This window comes from Carassius carassius, chromosome 38 (genome assembly GCF_963082965.1).
Source record: "Carassius carassius chromosome 38, fCarCar2.1, whole genome shotgun sequence".
NCBI classification, from domain to species: Eukaryota; Metazoa; Chordata; class Actinopteri; order Cypriniformes; family Cyprinidae; genus Carassius; species Carassius carassius.
Genome location: NC_081792.1, coordinates 1,247,490 through 1,269,343, shown reverse-complemented (window position 1 = coordinate 1,269,343; position 21,854 = coordinate 1,247,490). Strand labels below are relative to the sequence as shown.

Below are 21,854 nucleotides of genomic sequence, written 5' to 3'. Positions count from 1 at the left end.
GCGGATTGAGATAGTCTCCCAGTACATCATCATAGGTAAACAGGGAGCAGCTTTAAACATACCAGAAGGTGAATTTGTCAAAAAATGGTTCAATGTAAATAACTCTGTCCCGCATATTGCAGTATATGTAGGAAAAAGTTGGGAAGCAAAAGATTTAGGACCAATGATGAAAAGGGCAGAACAAAGCAAATGGGAATCAACAGAAAACCCATTAATTTTTCATTCAGCTGACAAAAATTACATCAAAATTTTGTGTGCAACCAGTTTGCTGGGAATTCCACAGGAAGTAGTTATCAGCCAAAAGAAAGAGAGACAGATGAGTACAGCATCTGAGTTAATAAACACAACTGAGACTGAATTATTTAAGGAAATGGAGTGTCAGGTACCAACTGAACTATGGTCTCAGCATGACACAGATATTGGATTAATAAAATCAGCAAATCCAGTAAGAGTTCAACTTAAGCCAAATGCACGTCTACCTAGAAAAGCACAATATCCTTTACGGGCAGATGCTGAAGCAGGAATAAAAGACACAATTGAAGGCTTAGTGAAGGCAGGAGTATTGATAAAACTACTAGTTACTGTAACACTACAATTATGCCTGTAATCAAATCAGACAAAAACAGATGGCGACTTGTTCATGATTTATGAACAATAAATGAAATAACGGAAGATATGCCAGCTGAAGTACCAAACCCGCACACTTTACTGACAAATGTCCCTCCTGATGCCAAATACTTTACTGTAATTGATCTTTGCTCTGCCTACTTCAGTGTACCACTTGCAGAAGAGAGTAGATATCTATTTGCATTTTCATTTTCAAATAAACAATATACATATTCTAGAATTCCCCAGGGATATAAACATTCACCACATATATTCAACAAGATTCTTAAGGCTGATTTAGAAGACCTCGTAATAGACGGTACACTCTTACAATACATGGATGATTTAATTATCTGTTCTACCACACTAGAACAATGTCACAAAGATTCAATTAAGGTGTTGACAAAATTAACACAAGGAGGACACAAGGTGTCTAAAAACAAATTGCAATATTGCCAGCCTTAAGTGGAATACTTGGGAAGATTAATTGCATTTGGCACACGAGCTATAGCTCCAGCTCAGTTAGAAGGTATAAGTAAAACACTGTTACCTCAGACAGTAGGACAAATGATGACTTTTTTAGGAATGACTGGCTTTAGTGCAGACTGGATAGAAGACTATGCAGTAAAGACAGGGCCTTTGAGAGAAATGATGAAACAAGCAGGATTACAACATTTAAGCAATCCATTAAAATGGAACACAGATGCCTTACTAGCATTTGAAGCAATATAAAAAGAATTACAACAGGCCCCTGCCCTGGGAATGGCAGAATATGATAAAATGTTTCATCTATATGTGGCAAATAGAGTTGATGGTTATGCATCAGCTGTATTGATGCAAGAGACCTGTAGTGGAAGGAAAAAACAGCCTATAGCACACTACAGCACAAAGTTAGACAATGTAGCCCAGGGATATCCACCATGTTACCAACAAGGTTTAGCTGCAGTGTATTATGCTTATGAAAAAGCATCCACAATAACTATGGGGTACCCAGTGACTATATATACCCATCACAAAGTTGTGGAATTGATAGAACAAGGGAAATTTGTTCTGACACAAGCTCGAATTCTAGCCTACTCCTCATTACTCACATATCCAGATGTTACCATTAAAAGATGCCAGACAGTTAATCCAGCTGAATTAATTCCTTTGGCTTTTGAAGGAGAACCTCATGAGTTTGTGAATGAGTCCTTGGCATTTACTAGATTACGACCAGATCTTGAATCAACACCTATTTCTGAAGCAGAAGTTACTTACTTCGTAGATGGTTCTAGCTTTAGGGATCACGAAGGAAATCATACAGGATATTCAGTAGTGAAGAAAAACAAAAAAGAATATGAATCTGTAATATCACAACATTGTGTACAGCCATGCTCTGCTCAATTAGCAGAATTAAAAGCTCTCACAACTGCATGTCAGTTAGCAAAAGGACAAACTGCTAACATTTTTACAGATTCAGCATATGCTCATGGTGTATGTCATCTATTCGGAGCAGTGTGGAAACAAAGAGGTTTCAAAAAGAGTGATGGGACTCCCATCCAACATAGTGAACAAATAGGGCAATTGATTTCTGTTATGATGCTACCAAAACGACTAGCAACAATCAAATGTCAAGCACACAAGAAGTGAAATGACTATGTCATTAAAGGAAACAATGCAGCAGATTTAGAAGCTAAAAATGCTTCAGGATGTCAGGTAGCAGTATTATCACCTGTTGTGCTTATCGAACCTCATCCTCAATTGGATGACATTATTCGAATTCAACAACAAGCAGGTCCTTATGAACAATCAATGTGGCATCAAAGTGGAGCTAAAAAAGACTCACAGGACATCTGGCGTACACATGAAGGACACATTGTTGCACCTACTTCACTGTTGAATATTTTTATTACAGATGCACATGGTTTTGACCATTGTGCAAGGGGAGAAGTGGTAAGAAAAATTAATATAACAGCAAGGATATTGGTCTCCTTATTTATATGCAATGGTGGATGAATTTTTGTCCACATGTGAAGTATGTGCTAAATACAATGTAAGAAAAGGCATAGTGACACCAATAGGTCATATTCCAACACCTGAAGGCCCCTTTAAACATCTTGTATGCGATTATGTGGATATGATAAAGCGTGTACAAGGCAAAAGATACATGCTGGTTATCATAGACAGGTTTAGCAGATGGGTGGAGGCAGTACCATCCGCAGATCTAGGAGCAGGAACGGTGATAAAATTTCTAACAAGAGAGGTAATTCCTAGATTTGGAATTCCATCAGAAATAAGTTCAGATAATGGGTCAGCATTCATACAAAAAAGTGTGAAACAAGTATTGCAACAATTAAGAATAAAACAGAGACTAGGATGCGTTTATAGACCTCAATCACAAGGGTCAGTGGAGAGGGTTAATGGAGTTATCAAGGCCAAAATATGTGAAAGTACTAAACTTAATTGGATTGATGCATTACCGCTCGCACTAATGAGTTATCGCATGCAAACTAACAGGAACACGCATTTAACACCGCATGAAATGCTTACGGGTCGACCCATGCCTGTGCCATATTGTAGAGGTCCTTATAAAGGACCCCGTCTAGAACAATTACAAATGGAACTTCGTTCTTATATGAAGAAATTAACTGCCATACATAAAGCTATCTATTTACAGGAAAAAAGAAAAGAGCCCAGAGAGGAATCGGAGACTGCCTGTCCAGTTGTTCCAGGGGATCAAGTTTATCTGAGGGTATTCCGGAGAAAATGGAATGAGCCCAGGAGAGAAGGACCCTACACAGTGGTGAGAGCTACTCCAACAGCAGTCCAAGTGGAAGGAAGCACAACCTGGTATCATCTAAACCACTGTACTAGAGTTCCCACAGGAAGGGCAGAAAGAAAGGAAAACAGTCAACTAGACAATGCAGGAGAGAGCAATGAGGAAAAATCAGAGACACATGATGAAGTGCAAACTGACGAGAGCTCCCTAAAAAAGGTACACAAGGAGCTTCTTTCCTCCTGTCAGACAAACTGGAGAGGACAGAGAATAAGTCTGACAACATGTCTGAAGACCATCCTATGCCTAATGCATCTCATAATGCAGACTCAAACTCAACCGATAGAAAGCAACCTGACTTCCCTTCCATTGACTTTACAACCTTTGAACAAAAGTGACAATGTAATCAACTTTTATAATCTTGTGATATTCCATTAGTGATGTAATGTATGTATTTTATGCCTTTTATACATAACTGTGATAACCACAGGCAAATGCTGAACCAATTGCACGCTCACGCTTATAACATTGTCTACTATTACAGAAGGAAATAGAGAGACTGGATCTTTTACTCCCTCCTCGTCAAAAAAGGAGAGAGATGTTTGGTCCAGTAATCCCTCAGAGTGGAATTTCATAATCTAGTCACTGGTGATAATACAATGTGACTTATTTAGTCACTAGGTAGTGTAACTAATATGACTGGATTATGAAGTAGCACTCTGGATAAGAAAAATGTGAGACTTATTAAGTCTCAAAGGGGAGAATATGTGGAAGATTTTTATTAGTAAGATTTTAATTAAACAAGTATATAATCAATGTGAATCTAGCCATTTTTGTTGCTAGTTATTACTCCATTATAATCTTATAGGTAATAGAAAGCTACGTGCTGGAATGTACAAAACTGAGGAGAAACATATGGTCAGACATACATACAGGGCCTTTGTTTAGAATAAATCAAGCAGGGGGCCTCTCCTCTCCAGGGAGGTATTAAAATTGTAATCATAAGGAAAAGTTTGACTATGTGGAACTGCCCCATTTAATGTATATAAGGAGATACCAAATAACATTCTGGAGATCTCCTTGCAAGGACTCTCGGCTTTATTTTCTGTAAAATGAAGTCTTTTCTTCTGAGAGAAAAATCCCTGACTGAGTGTGATTCTTCGGAGAACTGGCAGACGACACCAAACAGTTTATTTCCCCTTTAATCGCCGAGCATGTCGGAGTGCTTGTGTGATGAATGGCAATACCGAAGCATGTTACGCGACCCATAGACATCGGAACCTCAATCTATCAGGGTTCTGTAGCTATACAGCTGAAAAAAAATACTTGTGTCATGCATCTGAAAACACACATTGCAACCGTTATCTGGATGAAAAACTTTCTATCGTCGGTCTGTCAAGGTCCAAAATTGACATACGAATGGCGATACCGAAGCATGTCCGTGTCTCCCCTAGACATCGGAATGGGTGTGCAGAACATGTCTTTTTTGGAAAAAAAAGAAGAATGTCTGGAGATTTGCCTTTACTTCTAGATTTTGAAGAAGAAAAAAAAAACACAACAACAAAATAAGCCGGAGAAAAACAAGCACAGAGCAAGCCAGCCAGGAGTCGAACCTAGAATCTTCTGATCCGTAGTCAGACACATTATCCATTGCGCCACTGGCCCACCGATAGTAGAGACTCCCGATTGCTACAGAGTTGTTGGTTTTAGATGTGACAGTGGCAAGCATTGCTGTCTGTTTATTCTCACCTTGTTATCAGGAGGTAAGCCTACCAGCCCACCAGCCCACCAGTCCCTCCCTGGTGGTCTAGTGGTTAGGATTCTGTGCTCTCACCGCCGCGGCCCGGGTTCGATTCCCGGTCAGGGAAAGCTCTTTTGGCTCCCAATTTTGGACTGCGAATTCAAGCTCTGCTAACAGCTGCGAGAAAGCCAGCTCCAAACCAAAAAAATGGTGAGCACTTGAAAAAAAGACCTCCTTCGAGCCGGAGTCGAACCAGCGACCTAAGGATTGCCAGCACTCCAACCTGGTGCAGGAAGATGTGCTGGAATTTTGAGGAGGGAAGCAAAAAGAAGCATGCGTTCCCATAACGGGAGTCAAACCCGGGCCGCCAGGGTGAAAACCAGGAATCCTAACCGCTAGACCATATGGGATTTGGACACCTTAAACTGGCCAGTGGCGCACTTTCCATACATGTGGTCAGTGTGGGAGCAGGATCTTGTAGTGGCCTGTTGCTTTAGGTCTGCGACTGTAACAATGTGATAATAATTTGGCAAAACAAGAATTATCCAAAAGGACGGTTTTCTGAATTATATAGTGTTGTATGCATTCAAGGGATCTGTTTTTTTTACTCACCCCGGGGGTTCAGTTTTTTTGGGCAGATTCCTGTGATTGCTGAATTGAAACCTTGAACTGGTAATTAAGCTCTTGTCCAGGTGAAAATACTTGTGTCATGCATCTGAAAACACACATTGCAAGATGAAAATCTGCCTATCATCGGTCTGTCAAGGTACAAAATTGACATATTGTGAAGTTAATAATGAAAGTGAGACCAATTTTTTATACGCAAAGTTGCTGATTATTTGCTCATTCAGTTTAATGCAGATTACAATTTATTCTCAATGTCCAGGTGGCAATTAGTGATAAGGCTTCAAAATGGCAAGCCCTTGACATCAAAACAACATGGCATTACACCCTTCAAAGTAATGAAGCAGTTACAGAGTAGCGATGAAATAGTTCATTCGAAAATCAACTGGCTGCCAGTCTGCAGTTTATTTCCCCGATAATCGCCGAGCTTGTCGGAGTGCTTGTGAGACGAATGGCAATACCGAAGCATGTCCGTGTCTTCCCTAGACATCGGAAAGGGTGTGCAGAATATGTCTTTTTTGGAAAAAAAGAAGAATGCCTGAAGATTTGCCTTTTCTTCTGGATTTTGGAGAAGAGAAAAAAAACACAACAACAAAATAAGCCGGAGAAAAACAAGCACAGAGCGAGCCAGCCAGGAGTCGAAGCTAGAATCTTCTGATCCGTAGTCAGACACGTTATCCATTGCGCCACTGGCCCACCAATAGTAAAGACCCCTGATTGCTACAGAGTTGTTGGTTTTAGATGTGCCAGTGGCAAGCATTGCTGTCTGCTCATTCTCACCTTGTTTTCAGGAGGTAAACCCACCAACCCACCAGCCCCTCCCTGGTGGTCTAGTGGTTAGGATTCGGTGCTCTCACCGCCGTGGCCCTGGTTCGATTCCCGGTCAGGGAAAGCTCTTTTGGCTTCCAATTGTGGACTGCGAATTCTAGATCTGCTAACAGCTGCGAGAAAGCCAGCTCCAAACAAAAAAAAAATGGTGAGCACTTGAAAAAATGACCTCCTTCGAGCCGGAGTCAAACCAGCAACCTAAGGAATGCCAACACTCCAACCTACAGTCCTCCGCTTTACCAGCTGAGCTATCAAAGGGGCAAAGTGTGAGACAGAACCTTGACATATCACGGTCTTGTAGCTCTACTGCTGGCCAAAAAGTCACTTCTGGTGCAGGAAGATGTGCTGGATTTTTGAGGAGGGAATCAAAAAGGAGCATGCGTTCCCATACCGGGAGTCAAACCTGGGCCGCCTGGGTGAAAACCAGGAATCCTAAGCGCTAGACCATATGGGATTTGGAAACCTTAAACTGGCCATTGGCTTCTGGCGCACTTTCCATACATGTGGTCAGTGTGGGCGCAGGATCTTGTAGTGGCCTGTTGCTTTAGGTCTGCGACTGTAACAATGTGATAATAATTTGGCAAAAAAAGAATTATCCAAAAGGACGGTTTTCTGAATTATATAGTGTTGTATGCATTCAAGGGATCTGTTTTTTTTACTCACCCCGGGAGTTCAGTTTATTTGGGCAGATTCCTGTGATTGCTGAATTGATACCTCGAACTGGTAATTAAGCTCTTTTCCAGGTGAAAATACTTGTGTCATCCATTTGAAAAAACACACGGCAACCGTTATCTAGAGGAAAAACTGCCTATTGTCACTCTGTCAAGATACAAAAATGACATTGTGAGGGTAACAATGAAAGTGAGACCAATTTTTAATCGGCAAAGTTGCTGATTATTCGCTCCTTCAGTTTAACTCAGTTTCCAACTTATTCTAAATGTCCAGGTGGCAATTAGTGATAAGGCTTCAAAATGGCAAGCCCATGACATCAAAACGACATGGCATTATACCCTTCAAAGTAATGAAGCAGTTACAGAGTAGCGATGAAATTGTTCATTCGAAAATCAACTGGCTGCCAGCCTGCAGTTTATTTCCCCTATAATCGCCGAGCTTGTCGGAGTGCTTGTGAGACGAATGGCAATACCGAAGCATGTCCGTGTCTTCCCTAGACATCGAAAAGGGTGTGCAGAATATGTCTTTTTTTGGAAAAAAAGAAGAATGCCTGAAGATTTGCCTTTTCTTCTGTATTTTGGAGAAGAGAAAAAAAACACAACAACAAAATAAGCCGGAGAAAAACAAGCACAGAGCGAGCCAGCCAGGAGTCAAACCTAGAATCTTCTGATCCGTAGTCAGACACGTTATCCATTGCGCCACTGGCCCACCAATAGTAAAGACCCCTGATTGCTACAGAGTTGTTGGTTTTAGATGTGAAAGTGGCAAGCATTGCTGTCTGCTTATTCCCACCTTGTTTTCAGGAGGTAAGCCCACCAACCCACCAGCCCCTCCCTGGTGGTCTAGTGGTTAGGATTTGGTGCTCTCACTGCCGCCGCCTGGGTTCGATTCCCGGTCAGGGAAAGCTCTTTTGGCTTCCAATTGTGGACTGCGAATTCTAGCTCTGCTAACAGTTGTGAGAAGGCCAGCTCCAAACCAAAAAAATGGTGAGCACTTGAAAAAATGACCTCCTTCGAGCCGGAGTCGAACCAGCGACCTAAGGATTGCCAACACTCCAACCTACAGTCCTCCGCTCTACCAGCTGAGCTATCAAAGGGGCAAAGTGTGAGAAAGAACCTCGACATATCACGGTCTTGTAGCTCGACTGCTGGCCAAAAAGTCACTTCTGGTGCAGGAAGATGTGCTGGATTTTTGAGGAGGGAATCAAAAAGGAGCATGCGTTCCCATACCGGGAGTCAAACCTGGGCCGCCTGGGTGAAAACCAGGAATCCTAAGCGCTAGACCATATAGGATTTGGAAACCTTAAACTGGCCATTGGCTTCTGGCGCACTTTCCATACATGTGGTCAGTGTGGACGCAGGATCTTGTAGTGGCCTGTTGCTTTAGGTCTGCGACTGTAACAATGTGATAATAATTTGGCAAAACAAGAATTATCCAAAAGGACGGTTTTCTGAATTATATAGTGTTGCATGCATTCAAGGGATCTGTTTTTTTTTACTCACCCCGGGAGTTCAGTTTATTTGGGCAGATTCCTGTGATTGCTGAATGGATACCTCGAACTGGTAATTAAGCTCTTTTCCAGGTGAAAATACTTGTGTCATCCATTTGAAAACGCACACAGCAAACGCGATCTAGAAGAAAAACTGTCTATTGTCACTCTGTCAAGGTACAAAAATGACATTGTGAGGGTAACAATGAAAGTGAGACCAATTTTTAATCGGCAAAGTTGCTGATTATTCGCTCCTTCAGTTTAACTCAGTTTACAACTTATTCTAAATGTCCAGGTGGCAATTAGTGATAAGGCTTCAAAATGGCAAGCCCATGACATCAAAACCACATGGCATTATACCCTTCAAAGTAATGAAGCAGTTACAGAGTAGCGATGAAATTGTTCATTCGAAAATCAACTGGCTGCCAGCCTGCAGTTTATTTCCCCTATAATCGCCGAGCTTGTCGGAGTGCTTGTGAGATGAACGGCAATACCGAAGCATGTCCGTGTCTTCCCTAGACATCGGAAAGTGTGTGCAGAATATGTCTTTTTTGGAAAAAAAGAAGAATGCCTGAAGATTTGCCTTTTCTTCTGGATTTTGGAGAAGAGAAAAAAACACAACAACAAAATAAGCCGGAGAAAAACTAGCACAGAGGGAGCCAGCCAGGAGTCGAACCTAGAATCTTCTGATCCGTAGTCAGACACGTTATCCATTGCGCCAATGGCCCACCAATTGTAAAGACCCCTGATTGCTACAGAGTTGTTGGTTTTAGATGTGACAGTGGCAAGCATTGCTGTCTGCTTATTCTCACCTTGTTTTCAGGAAGTAAGCCCACCAGCCCACCAGCCCCTCCCTGGTGGTCTAGTGGTTAGAATTCGGCACTCTCACCGCCGTGGCCCAGGTTCGATTCCCGGTCAGGGAAAGCTCTTTTGGCTTCCAATTGTGGACTGCGAATTCAAGCTCTGCTAACAGCTGCGAGAAAGCCAGCTCCAAACCAAAAAAATGGTGAGCACTTGAAAAAAAGACCTCCTTCGAACCAGCGACCTAAGGATTGCCAACACTCCAACCTACAGTCCTCCGCTCTACCAGCTGAGCTATCGAAGGGGCAAAGTGTTAGACAGAACCTCGACATATCACGGTCTTGTAGCTCTACTGCTGGCCAAAAAGTCACTTCTGGTGCAGGAAGATGTGCTGGATTTTTGAGGAGGGAATCAAAAAGGAGCATGCGTTCCCATACCGGGAGTCAAACCTGGGCCGCCTGGGTGAAAACCAGGAATCCTGTTTTTTTACTTAGCCCGGGAGTTCAGTTTATTTGGGCAGATTCCTGTGATTGCTGAATTGATACCTTGAACTGGTAAATAAGCTCTTGTCCAGGTGAAAATACTTGTGTCATGCATCTGAAAACACACATTGCAACCGTTATCTAGATGAAAATCTGACTATCATCGGTCTGTCAAAGTACAAAAATGACATTGTGAGGTTAATAATGAAAGTGAGACCAATTTTTAATCCGCAAAGTTGCTGATTATTCGCTCGTTCAGTTTAATGCAGATTACAATTTATTCTAAATGTCCAGGTGGCAATTAGTGATAAGGCTTCAAAATGGCAAGCCCATGACATCAAAACCACATGGCATTATACCCTTCAAAGTAATGAAGCAGTTACAGAGTAGCGATGAAATTGTTCATTCGAAAATCAACTGGCTGCCAGCCTGCAGTTTATTTCCCCTATAATCGCCGAGCTTGTCGGAGTGCTTGTGAGACGAACGGCAATACCGAAGCATGTCCGTGTCTTCCCTAGACATCGGAAAGGGTGTGCAGAATATGTTTTTTTTTGGAAAAAAAGAAGAATGCCTGAAGATTTGCCTTTTCTTCTGGATTTTGGAGAAGAGAAAAAAAACACAACAACAAAATAAGCCGGAGAAAAACTAGCACAGAGGGAGCCAGCCAGGAGTCGAACCTAGAATCTTCTGATTCGTAGTCAGACACGTTATCCATTGCGCCAATGGCCCACCAATTTTAAAGTCCCCTGATTGCTACAGAGTTGTTGGTTTTAGATGTGACAGTGGCAAGCATTGCTGTCTGCTTATTCTCACCTTGTTTTCAGGAAGTAAGCCCACCAGCCCACCAGCCCCTCCCTGGTGGTCTAGTGGTTAGAATTCGGCGCTCTCACTGCCACGGCCCGGGTTCGATTGCCGGTCAGGGAAAGCTCTTTTGGCTTCCAATTGTGGACTGTGAATTCAAGCTCTGCTAACAGCTGCGAGAAAGCCAGCTCCAAACCAAAAAAATGGTGAGCACTTGAAAAAAACACCTCCTTCGAGCCAGCGACCTAAGGATTGCCAACACTTCAACCTACAGTCCTCCGCTCTACCAGCTGAGCTATCGAAGGGGCGAAGTGTTAGACAGAACCTCGACATATCACGGTCTTGTAGCTCTACTGCTGGCCAAAAAGTCACTTCTGGTGCAGGAAGATGTGCTGGATTTTTGAGGAGGGAATCAAAAAGGAGCATGCGTTCCCATACCGGGAGTCAAACCTGGGCCGCCTGGGGAAAACCAGGAATCCTGTTTTTTTACTTAGCCCGGGAGTTCAGTTTATTTAGGCAGATTCCTGTGATTGCTGAATTGATACCTTGAACTGGTAAATAAGCTCTTGTCCAGGTGAAAATACTTGTGTCATGCATCTGAAAACACACATTGCAACCGTTATCTAGATGAAAATCTGACTATCATCGGTCTGTCAAAGTACAAAAATGACATTGTGAGGTTAATAATGAAAGTGAGACCAATTTTTAATCCGCAAAGTTGCTGATTATTCGCTCGTTCAGTTTAATGCAGATTACAATTTATTCTAAATGTCCAGGTGGCAATTAGTGATAAGGCTTCAAAATGGCAAGCCCATGACATTAAAACCACATGGCATTATACCCTTCAAAGTAATGAAGCAGTTACAGAGTAGCGATGAAATTGTTCATTCGAATATCAACTGGCTGCCAGCCTGCAGTTTATTTCCCCTATAATCGCCGAGCTTGTCGGAGTGCTTGTGAGACGAACGGCAATACCGAAGCATGTCCGTGTCTTCCCTAGACATCGGAAAGGGTGTGCAGAATATGTCTTTTTTGGAAAAAAAGAAGAATGCCTGAAGATTTGCCTTTTCTTCTGGATTTTGGAGAAGAGAAAAAAAACACAACAACAAAATAAGCCGGAGAAAGACTAGCACAGAGGGAGCCAGCCAGGAGTCGAACCTAGAATCTTCTGATCCGTAGTCAGACGCGTTATCCATTGCGCCAATGGCCCACGAATTGTAAAGACCCCTGATTGCTACAGAGTTGTTGGTTTTAGATGTGACAGTGGCAAGCATTGCTGTCTGCTTATTCTCACCTTGTTTTCAGGAAGTAAGCCCACCAGCCCACCAGCCCACCAGCCCCTCCCTGGTGGTCTAGTGGTTAGAATTCGGCGCTCTCACTGCCGCGGCCCGGGTTCGATTTCCGGTCAGGGAAAGCTCTTTTGGCTTCCAATTGTGGACTGCGAATTCAAGCTCTGCTAACAGCTGCGAGAAAGCCAGCTCCAAACCAAAAAAATGGTGAGCACTTGAAAAAAAGACCTCCTTCGAGCCAGAGTCGAACCAGCGACCTAAGGATTGCCAACACTCCAACCTACAGTCCTCCGCTCTACCAGGTGAGCTAAAGCTGGGGAACAATAGTCTGTTTGAGGAGGGGGAGAAGGAAAAAGAAGGGGAAGAAGGGGAAGAAGGAAAAAGAAAGAAAAAGAGAAGGAAAAAAAGAAAAAGGAAAGGAAAGGGAAGGGAAAGGGAAAAGGTAAACCCACCTTTCACACTTCTGTGTGATTTTTGGTAGATCGGTATTCATATATTATAGAAAATTGCCTTTTTATATATTTCATGGGCAAATCACTGACGTGAATGACATGTATTTCTTGAAATGTATTATTTGTTTTATTATTTCACCATTGAATATAAGAATCTTTAATATCTTTTTTAAATTACTCTTTTTCTAACTGAACTATATTTATTTTTGCTTACTGTTGAAGATGCTCTGTATCAAATTGCGCGCCACAGTATGAATGCTGATTCGCGATTGGTCTTTACATTATTGTGGTATCGTCATTGGCCAAGAAGGATCTGTCAATCTAATTCGTTCTATGATGAAATTCGATTGTGAATCCAAGGTCATATCATATCTATCCAAGGTCATATATATCATATTGCGATATCATATGATGATATGGAATTTCAAATGGTTTCATATGTTTATTTTATTGTTTTTACAATTCTGTCCCTTTCTTGTAATTTTAATGCTTTGTTGCAATACAAATAATTAAAATAAGAATTTGATACTACTACTGCATATAATAAATAATAATAAACCTTTATATCAAAGAAATGTTTCTACCAATCACTTCTCACATCCCGTGGACCTGTCTGCTATACAGTTCTGTCCCTTTCTTGTAATTTTAATGCTTTGTTGCAATAAGAATAAAAATAAGAATGTGATACTATTACTGCTTATAATAATAATAAACCTTTATATCAAAGAAATGTTTCTGACACTCACTTCTCACACCCTGTGGATCTGTCTGGAATACCATTATGTCCCTTTCTTGTAATTTTAATATCTGTGTGAGTTTGTAAAAAGTTTTCCAGATAGGTTTGATAGAAAAAAGCCAAAGGATACTGTTGTAGAAATAAAGTTCTTTTTATTTTTTTATTTACAAACACCTCCTTCTCTCTCACATAAACACACCCTCACAAGCATACACACGCGCGCACGCACGCACACACACACACACACACACACACACACACACACACACACACACACACACACACACACACACACACACACACACAGTATATAACAGGTTGTGGACTATATACAAACAAAAAAGCTTTAAGCTTACATAGTCTCATATGGGGTAAATGAACAAATTTAAAAAGCAAATGAACAAATTAGCTTCATGGAGGGTGAACAAATGACCCTAACGGAGGCGTACACACACACGCACACACACATGTAGCATTTTGAAATAAACAAATTATTTTTTTTTTATCTGCCCTCTTCTTCTTCATCTCCTCCATCCACTGGTCAAGTGGCATAACAGCAGTCTGGGGACAGTAAATGTGGCCATAATACTGGCTGTGGCCAGTATCTTTGTTGCGGGGCTGGTGGCACACACTGCACTTGTTTTTGTCCACAGTGCGGACGTAGGGCCTCCGAGCAGGTGGTGGGGAGGGAATGGGGCCAGCAGGAGCAATCTGCCGGACGGCAGGAACTGGAGCTGGACACAAAAACACAAACGGGCCAAAGGCAGGACTGGGGTTGGGGATGACAGGTGAAGGAGCAGAAACAGGTGTTTGGACAATGGGGGCAAATGCAGGACTGGGGTTGGGGACAACAGGTAAAGGGGCAGAATCAGCAGGGAACAACTGCCTTGGCTGGAAAACTTTTGGAGGAGGGGGGTGCGTAGCTGGAACTGCAGACTTTCGCTTGTCCACTGCCTTTCCCACTGTGCTTTCAGGCAAGTGGTAGCGGTGTTGGGGACCAGGCTGTAGGGGTGCTGCAGTGGGGCGAATCTGTCCAGGTGGGAGAGGCCTAGCAGCAATAGGAATGGGGGCTGGCAAGTTAACACCCTGAAGAAAATTTCCCAATTTTTTGGGGCTCCTGTGAATATCACACAGTTTAACAAAGATAGACTCTACCAGGCGGCAACAGTCTGGCCACTGGGCAGGGGATCCTGTTGACCCAAGGACACAACGGGTCATACTGTCCACACCAGGCGTGAATTCAGGCTTGGTTTTTGAGCACCTGAAGCGTCCTGTTGTAAGACGCACCTGGTGCCGGGCAGCGTACGCCACTCTCTGCTGGTCATACGGAAGCAGGCTTTGCCATAGGACAATGATGGTACTGGCCTGCTGGTGGCTCAGAGTTTGCCCAGTTTCCACCCTAAGCCCCACCAAGTAGCCTGCCAGGTTGTCCACTTTCTCTATCCCTGGTACACTGCGCTCATCCACAGCCTGGTAAAATATAAGAGTAAATCAATGTTAAAAAGATACAATATTACAATATTACACAACCATCACAATGTACTTGTCACAAAAAGTCTTACCAGCGGTTGCTCAGGCACTGGTTGCACTGCTGGAGGAGCAGTGGCTGCAGCGACAGCGACAGCGACAGTGAGAGTGGTCGGGAGAGGAAGGATGGAGGCGTGGGTGGTCGTGGCAGAGGATGGACCAGAGGCGGCGTTGGTGGTTGTGGCGGATGGACCAGAGGCGGCGTAGGTGGTCGTGGCGGATGGACCAGAGGCGGCGTAGGTGGTTGTGGCGGATGGACCAGAGGCGGCGTAGGTGGTCGTGGCGGATGGACCAGAGGCGGTGTGGGTGGTTGTGGCAGAGGATGGACCAGAGGCGGCGTAGGTGGTTGTGGCAGATGGACCAGAGGCGGCGTAGGTGGTCGTGGCGGATGGACCAGAGGCGGTGTGGGTGGTTGTAGCAGAGGATGGACCAGAGGCGGCGTAGGTGGTTGTGGCGGATGGACCAGAGGCGGCGTAGGTGGTCGTGGCGGATGGACCAGAGGCGGTGTGGGTGGTTGTGGCAGAGGATGGACCAGAGGCGGCGTAGGTGGTCGTGGCAGATGGACCAGAGGGAACCCTGGTCATCCAGTTGAAAGACTGGAAAAAAGGGGGGAAAAAACATGTTTATGGAATTTAATCTATCTTTTTTACTTTGCTTTTTTATTAATCTATTTACTCTTTAGATTGTATTAATGTATTTAGTTTGTTTCTATTTCTCTTTTCATTGCGCTATACAAATAAAGTATATTATATATTATATATATAATATATATATATTATATTATATATATAATATATACTATTATATATTATATATATAATAGTGCAATACAAATAATACTACTTGTACTGTTATTATTAAGAATAGTTACCAGTTGTTGATTAGGTGCTGCTGTGGTGGTGTTAGCAGACCCAGTCTGGACAGAGGCAGGAGTGCTGGCTACGCTGGTCGTGGTGGGTGATGAGCCAGGGGACAGGTCCAGCACCTCAATAGTGGGATCCAGGTTAAGGTCCAAACTGACATCTCCGAATCCCTCATCCTCCAACTCCTCCTCCGTGCCCACATCCTCCAACATCTGTTCTGTCGCCTCAGAGTCAGGATCCACGTCCTGCATGGCCTGCCCTGTTTGACGGTACAGGTAATCTATACCTATGAGTTCACCTGGGACAGACAGGAGAACACAGTAGAGGGAAATCAGTTTTCAGAAAATTAATATAAATATTCTATTTTTATGCAATATAAAAAGCAATTTAAAGCTAAAACTCACCAGTATAGACAGATGGTGGCTGAAAAGATGGTACAAGCTGTCTTCCAAGTACCTTAACACTGTGGGTGTTGACACAGTGCACCAGGTCCCCGGAGTAGCTTAACAGGGAGGGAGGTGTGCCTGCCAGAGATGCCATTTTACGGTCCTGATTCCACCTGTTCAGACCTTCCAGGAGGTACAGCTGGAAATTTAAGCTGTTGGCGCTTGTTCCTTTAGATAAGATCAATAACCTTACATTACTTTTTTTGTGCTATGCTATTTGAAAGACATTCATTGTGTCACCCTTAATATTTCTGATGAATAATGATTTATACTGACCTGGAATGAACCTGTTCAGGTGGAGATGAAAGGACTCCAGTGATGTGGAGCCCCTTGCGCATCTGTATTTTGGCAGCACAATACCATCTTTGGTGGTGGTGCCAGTCTGTGTGTAGAGCAGCACACCTGGTTCATCCTGAATGCACTTTACGTGCCTTTTCTGGACTTGCCAGATGTGCTGCATCCTCTCCTGGTCCAAGAGAGGGACACCAAGAAGGTCTCGACCCTTTACCCCCATCAGCTCGCTGAGGAGGTGCTCGATCATCAGAATGGTCTGCTGCTCTCCTCTTGTCCGCCTTCGGCAGTGCAGGGCCAATTCCTCCTTGGTGATCCGTTGGTCCACCATAGTGTCGGTGATACCAGGGACACCTTCATGTTTCAGCTGCTCCCTCTTGGCCTGCCTTAGCAGAGACACATCCCCACTGTCCCATTCAAAAATGCAGCAAGACATGCGTGCCATGAAAATGGGGTAAAGAGGATGTGCATCTTTAGTGCACCCAGCTGCCAGTCGCCGCATAAAGTGGTAGATGTCCAGCTTCACCACCAAGTTTGGCCACCCACCAAATCGCTGCTTGAGCTTGGTCTGCCCAGTGCCCTCCCGACAGCAGTCGCAGTCCACATAGAGGAGCTGAGGCGGAGCCACACCCGCATCAGTGTATCTCCGGATGAGGTCAGCTACCATTCGGTCCAGGGCTGGACCCTCCTGAGCTGTCAGAACACTAATGAGGATCTGGCCCACCTCATTGCTGACAGATGTTAGCCACAAAGCTGTCCCCTTTGCAAACCCTGACAGCTTCTTTGTGATCTGTAATCACACAGAAAAGACAGTGAGTGATGCTAAATTATTTATATATGGAACATTACTTACATACTACTGTACTACTACTAATGGTGTATTTTCAATTCTTTTGATTGAAATGTAAAAATAGTTACCTTTTTGGTGGAGTCCATCTTCAGGATGCAGCCATATGTGGACGTTATGCTGGCTTTAATGTGGTCAATCCTGCACAAGATATCTCGCCCATAAACAGCCAGCATCCACCTGTGGGAGGGGATAGTTTCGGGCTCAGGTGGCTCCTGAAACCTCACAGGGAGCAGGCTTGGCTGGGAGATGAAGTCTGAGCAGGCACCAAGGTATCTGCAAAGACGCTTCAGCCACTCCTCGCTGTGGTTCTCCCGCAGCTGCCTCACTAAGCGAGAGGGGCTGTTGCCCAGGGCCCTCTCCCTCAGGAACCTTATGACCCGCATGTCACAGGCATACCTGAATAAAACAAAGGGAAAGAGAGACAGAAAGACACAAACATTAAAACCAGCTCATCTCAAGTGTGTTTTAAATGACAAACATTTGTTACAAAAACTAAATAGTCTCAGTATACTCACTTTCGAGTTAGGATCAGCCTAAATTCCAGTCTGTGGGCTAAGTCCAGCTGGTCCAAGATGGCCTTGCTGGAGGAAATTAAGGCCGTTTTGCACCCACTGCACCAGAGAGTCTCCGTGATCATCAGGTAGTACTGGTCCACATCCAGAACCTGACGGGCTCTCTTGTGTGCCCCATAGCCTGTGAGCTGTCTCCCACACACAGTACAGGACAGCCTGACCTTCCAGAGGTGGTATGGCATCCACAGTAGAAGCCTGTGTGTAAAGAAGCGCTCTGGAGCGGGGCCTTGGTGATAGATCAGAGCTGGCTCTGGTGGATCATACCACAGCTTCAGGTCAGTACGAAGCCGATGTTGCTTCCACAAAGCTGCTGAAATCCATTTCTGATCCTGTGGTGGTATGGTTTTCATCAACTTTGTGGGAAGCCATCCAGATTCGGAACCTGGAGCGGTCACCCTATCCTCGGCAGGTTGAACAGAGGATCCAGCCACAGATGGAGCAGCAGAGGGAACACAGGTGGAGCTGATCACAGGGGTGAGAGGAGCAGAGGACGTCCCAGAGGAGGCAGCGGCTGACACTTCCTAATGTATTAAAAAAGGCAAACACATACAGTAGATATGATTACAAGCCACTTATGAGGAATATTTTTTCAAAATGTAGCATATTTATGTGATCCAACAATATTAGTGTGAAGAAAACGATAAAATTAAAGAGTTTCTCACAACTCTAGAAGCAGCTCCTGGAGCACAGGAAGCAGAGGTGGCTTCATAGACAGAAGAAGGAGGAAGAGACAGGGGGGAGACGGTCTGAATATACAGCCTGGGACTGCGAGCAGGAGATGGTGTCCTAGATGCAGGGCTGGACAATGCAGAAGTGCTAATAGGCTGCAAGGTTAAGAGAGCACAGTTTACAATATTGAATGAAATAATCTATTATTATCAGGTATTGCAGTAACAATGATAAGATAAACTCAGCTTATCTTTATGGAATGAAATGTCATTCTTTGACTATATACCTTTGTTGCATGCGTCCTTGCCACACCTAGGTTTGGCCTTAAAGCTGCACCATGGGCCCCACCATACCGTGGCTTTGTAAACTGACAAAAAGAAATTAGTAACATTATGTGAAGCATTTTAAAATGCTATAACATATGATAACATAAATATCTGCAAAGACATGCATTTACCGATGCCAAAGTTAAAGTAGGCTTTAAAGGTGCCATTCCAGATGTTGTTCCTGACTGCCCTGGTGTTACAGGTGGTGACGTGGATGGTGTGGATGACACAGGGGCCAAACTGGAAGGCTACAGTTTCACAGAAAAGGAAATTAAATTCAAAAATACACAATACACCATCAACACATCACAGTTTTATGAAACACTTCTTATACCTTTTTCATATGGAAACCACAGTCACATGTCTGTGTCCCCCCAAACAGAGACATTTGCCCCCTGTGTTGCAGTGGACACTTCTCAATCTGTAACATATGACAGTGAATCATAACTATCTGCTCCTTCTATATATGACATAGCTTTCCTGTGTTTATATACATGCCCAAGTTTACCTTCTGATACAGGTCATGCCATTTCTTCTGGCGTGGTGCCGGTCTGTTTCCCTCCTCAGAAGGCCAGACCCCCTGTGTGGCAAATCTGCGCAGGCGGGCCATCCATTCACCCTCACTCATAGCCCTGTGCTTCTTGTGCTTGGAAGCCATCTTCCAATAAAAGATAGCGTGTGGCAAAATACAAAGTTTGTGACTATTCAGTAGAACTGAGTAGTTAATCAATTTCATACATTTATTTCAAATAGCACATATTTCATCTCAGTGTTTTTGGACAAGGTATAGTTTGATATTTTGGGAGGAATTGTGGTGTGTGGGTATAATAATATGCCATAACTCCATAAAAATCAGATTATTACATACCATTTCGATTACATAGGCTTACAATTAGCCCACATTATGATTATTATCGATTATAGCTCACTTAAACAACACAAGCCCCATATTACGTCATAAAACGTCATGTTAATGTTAATAAAGGCACAGTTTTATGCCTATGTATTGAATTACAGATGCAATGAACAGACAATGAACAGACAAAATTATTTTACCTCAGGTAAAAACTGGTGCCCAATACTATAGGCTAATTAACATTATGCATAATTCAGCCATATAGCGGTACGAGGTATAATCTAACGTTATATGATAGGCTAGCTATTTTTAGCCAGTGTATAATTTATTAATACATAGTACCTCAGTGTATACTATATTAATACATAGTACCTCGGTGTATTATATATTTCTGTAATACATATAATATATGAATACATAGTACCTCAGTGTATTATATATGAATACATAGTACCTCAGTGTATTATATATTAGTACATAGTACCTCAGTGTATAATATATTAATACATAGTACCTCAGTGTATTATATATGAATACATAGTACCTCAGTGTATTATATATTAATACATAGTTAGTACCTCAGTCACAGTGTATTATATATGAATACATAGTACCTCAGTGTATTATATATGAATACATAGTACCTCAGTGTATAATATATTAATACATAGTTAGTACCTCAGTGTACTATATATTAATACATAGTACCTCAGTGTATAATATATTAATACATAGTTAGTACCTCAGTGTATTATATATTAATACATAGTACCTCAGTGTATAATATATTAATACATAGTAGTAGCAGTCACATTTAGTAGCATACAATCATATTAAGATTATTATCAGTTGGTAAACACAAAGTCTCCTGTTATAACAGGTGCAACACCTGAATACAACACAAAACTCATTCATTCATATTAAATCATTGTCTGTGTTAAAAGTGGACACAATATCAGGTGTAGTACCAATGTTATAACAATGTAAACCATTCGTTTCTCTCTGTCGAAAATATGTTTCAGCTAAGTTAACGTTAATGCTAACATTACTCCATTCATTCATTCATTCATTCATTCATTCTTAGCTAAGTTAGTTAACGTTAGCAGACTAAACAAAGCAACAACGTTGACGTCTTACCTAACACAATCTGACAATGTTGTAAGTTACAAGTTTATTTAAGAAAAAACTATTAATTAAATATAGTTAATTAAATAGATAAATCTTACCTCAGTGTCACCGTCAACGTCTTACCTAAAACAATGTAACGTAGTTAAAAGTTTATTTTAAATATATATATATATTTCCAAAAATAACTCTATAAATAAAAATAGTATTTATTGATTCGCTGTGAGCGATAACTGTGGACTTATGCGCATGCTCCGCCAATGATGGAAAGGGCCACGGTGATTGGCTGTCTTAAAATGTAAAAGATGGACATGCAGAGACCTGATTGGCTGTCGTAAAATGTAAAAGATGGAAATGCTGAGATCTGATGGGCTGCAAAAGATGGACATGCAGAGACGTGATTTGTCGAAATTAGACAGACGAACTGTCTCCCGGCACCGCTATCGAAGGGACAAAGCGCTAGACAGAACCTCGACATATCACGGTCCTGTAGCTCTACTGCTGGCCAAAAAGTCACTTCTGTAAGCGTAACATGCTTCGGTATTGCTGTTTTTTTTTACTCACCCCGGGGGTTCAGTTTATTTGGGCAGATTCCTGTGATTGCTGGATTGATACCTTGAACTGGTAATTAAGCTCTTGTCCAGGTGAAAATACTTTTGTCTTGCATCTGAAAACACACATTGCAACCATTATCTAGATTAAAAACTGCCTATCATCGATCTGTCAAGGTACAAAATTGACATATTGTGAGGTTAATAATGAAAGTGAGACCAATTTTTAATCCGCAAAGTTGCTGATTATTCGTTCAGTTTAATGCAGATTACAATTTATTCTCAATCTACAGGTGGCAATTAGTGATAAGGCTTCAAAATGGCAAGCCCGTGACATCAAAACCACATGGCATTACACCCTTCAAAGTAATGAAGCAGTTACAGAGTAGCGAGGAAATTGTTCATTCAAAAATCAACTGGCTGCCAGCCTGCAGCCAGGAGTCGGACCTAGAATCTTCAGATCTGTAGTCAAACGCGTTATCCATTGCGCCACTGGCCCACC

At 42.7% G+C, this 21,854-nt stretch overlaps 1 protein-coding gene and 5 non-coding genes across 6 annotated transcripts in view; 3 read left to right on the top strand and 3 right to left on the bottom strand.

Moving 5' to 3' along the window:
* The window catches only part of LOC132118917 (putative nuclease HARBI1), a gene marked incomplete at its 3' end in the record, with an annotated part of 265,948 nt that overhangs the window by 99,436 nt on the left and 144,658 nt on the right, over positions 1 to 21,854 (bottom strand). The gene's annotated exons all lie outside the window — the stretch shown is intronic.
* Positions 5,158 to 5,229, top strand: trnae-cuc (transfer RNA glutamic acid (anticodon CUC)). The gene has a single exon. It is a non-coding gene; the product is annotated as a tRNA-Glu (tRNA).
* On the top strand, positions 6,546 to 6,617 carry trnae-cuc (transfer RNA glutamic acid (anticodon CUC)). Its single transcript has one exon. It is a non-coding gene; the product is annotated as a tRNA-Glu (tRNA).
* On the bottom strand, positions 7,862 to 7,934 carry trnar-acg (transfer RNA arginine (anticodon ACG)). The gene has a single exon. It is a non-coding gene; the product is annotated as a tRNA-Arg (tRNA).
* Positions 8,058 to 8,129, top strand: trnae-cuc (transfer RNA glutamic acid (anticodon CUC)). Its single transcript has one exon. It is a non-coding gene; the product is annotated as a tRNA-Glu (tRNA).
* On the bottom strand, positions 8,235 to 8,322 carry trnay-gua (transfer RNA tyrosine (anticodon GUA)). The gene is given in 2 exon segments: positions 8,235 to 8,270; positions 8,286 to 8,322. It is a non-coding gene; the product is annotated as a tRNA-Tyr (tRNA).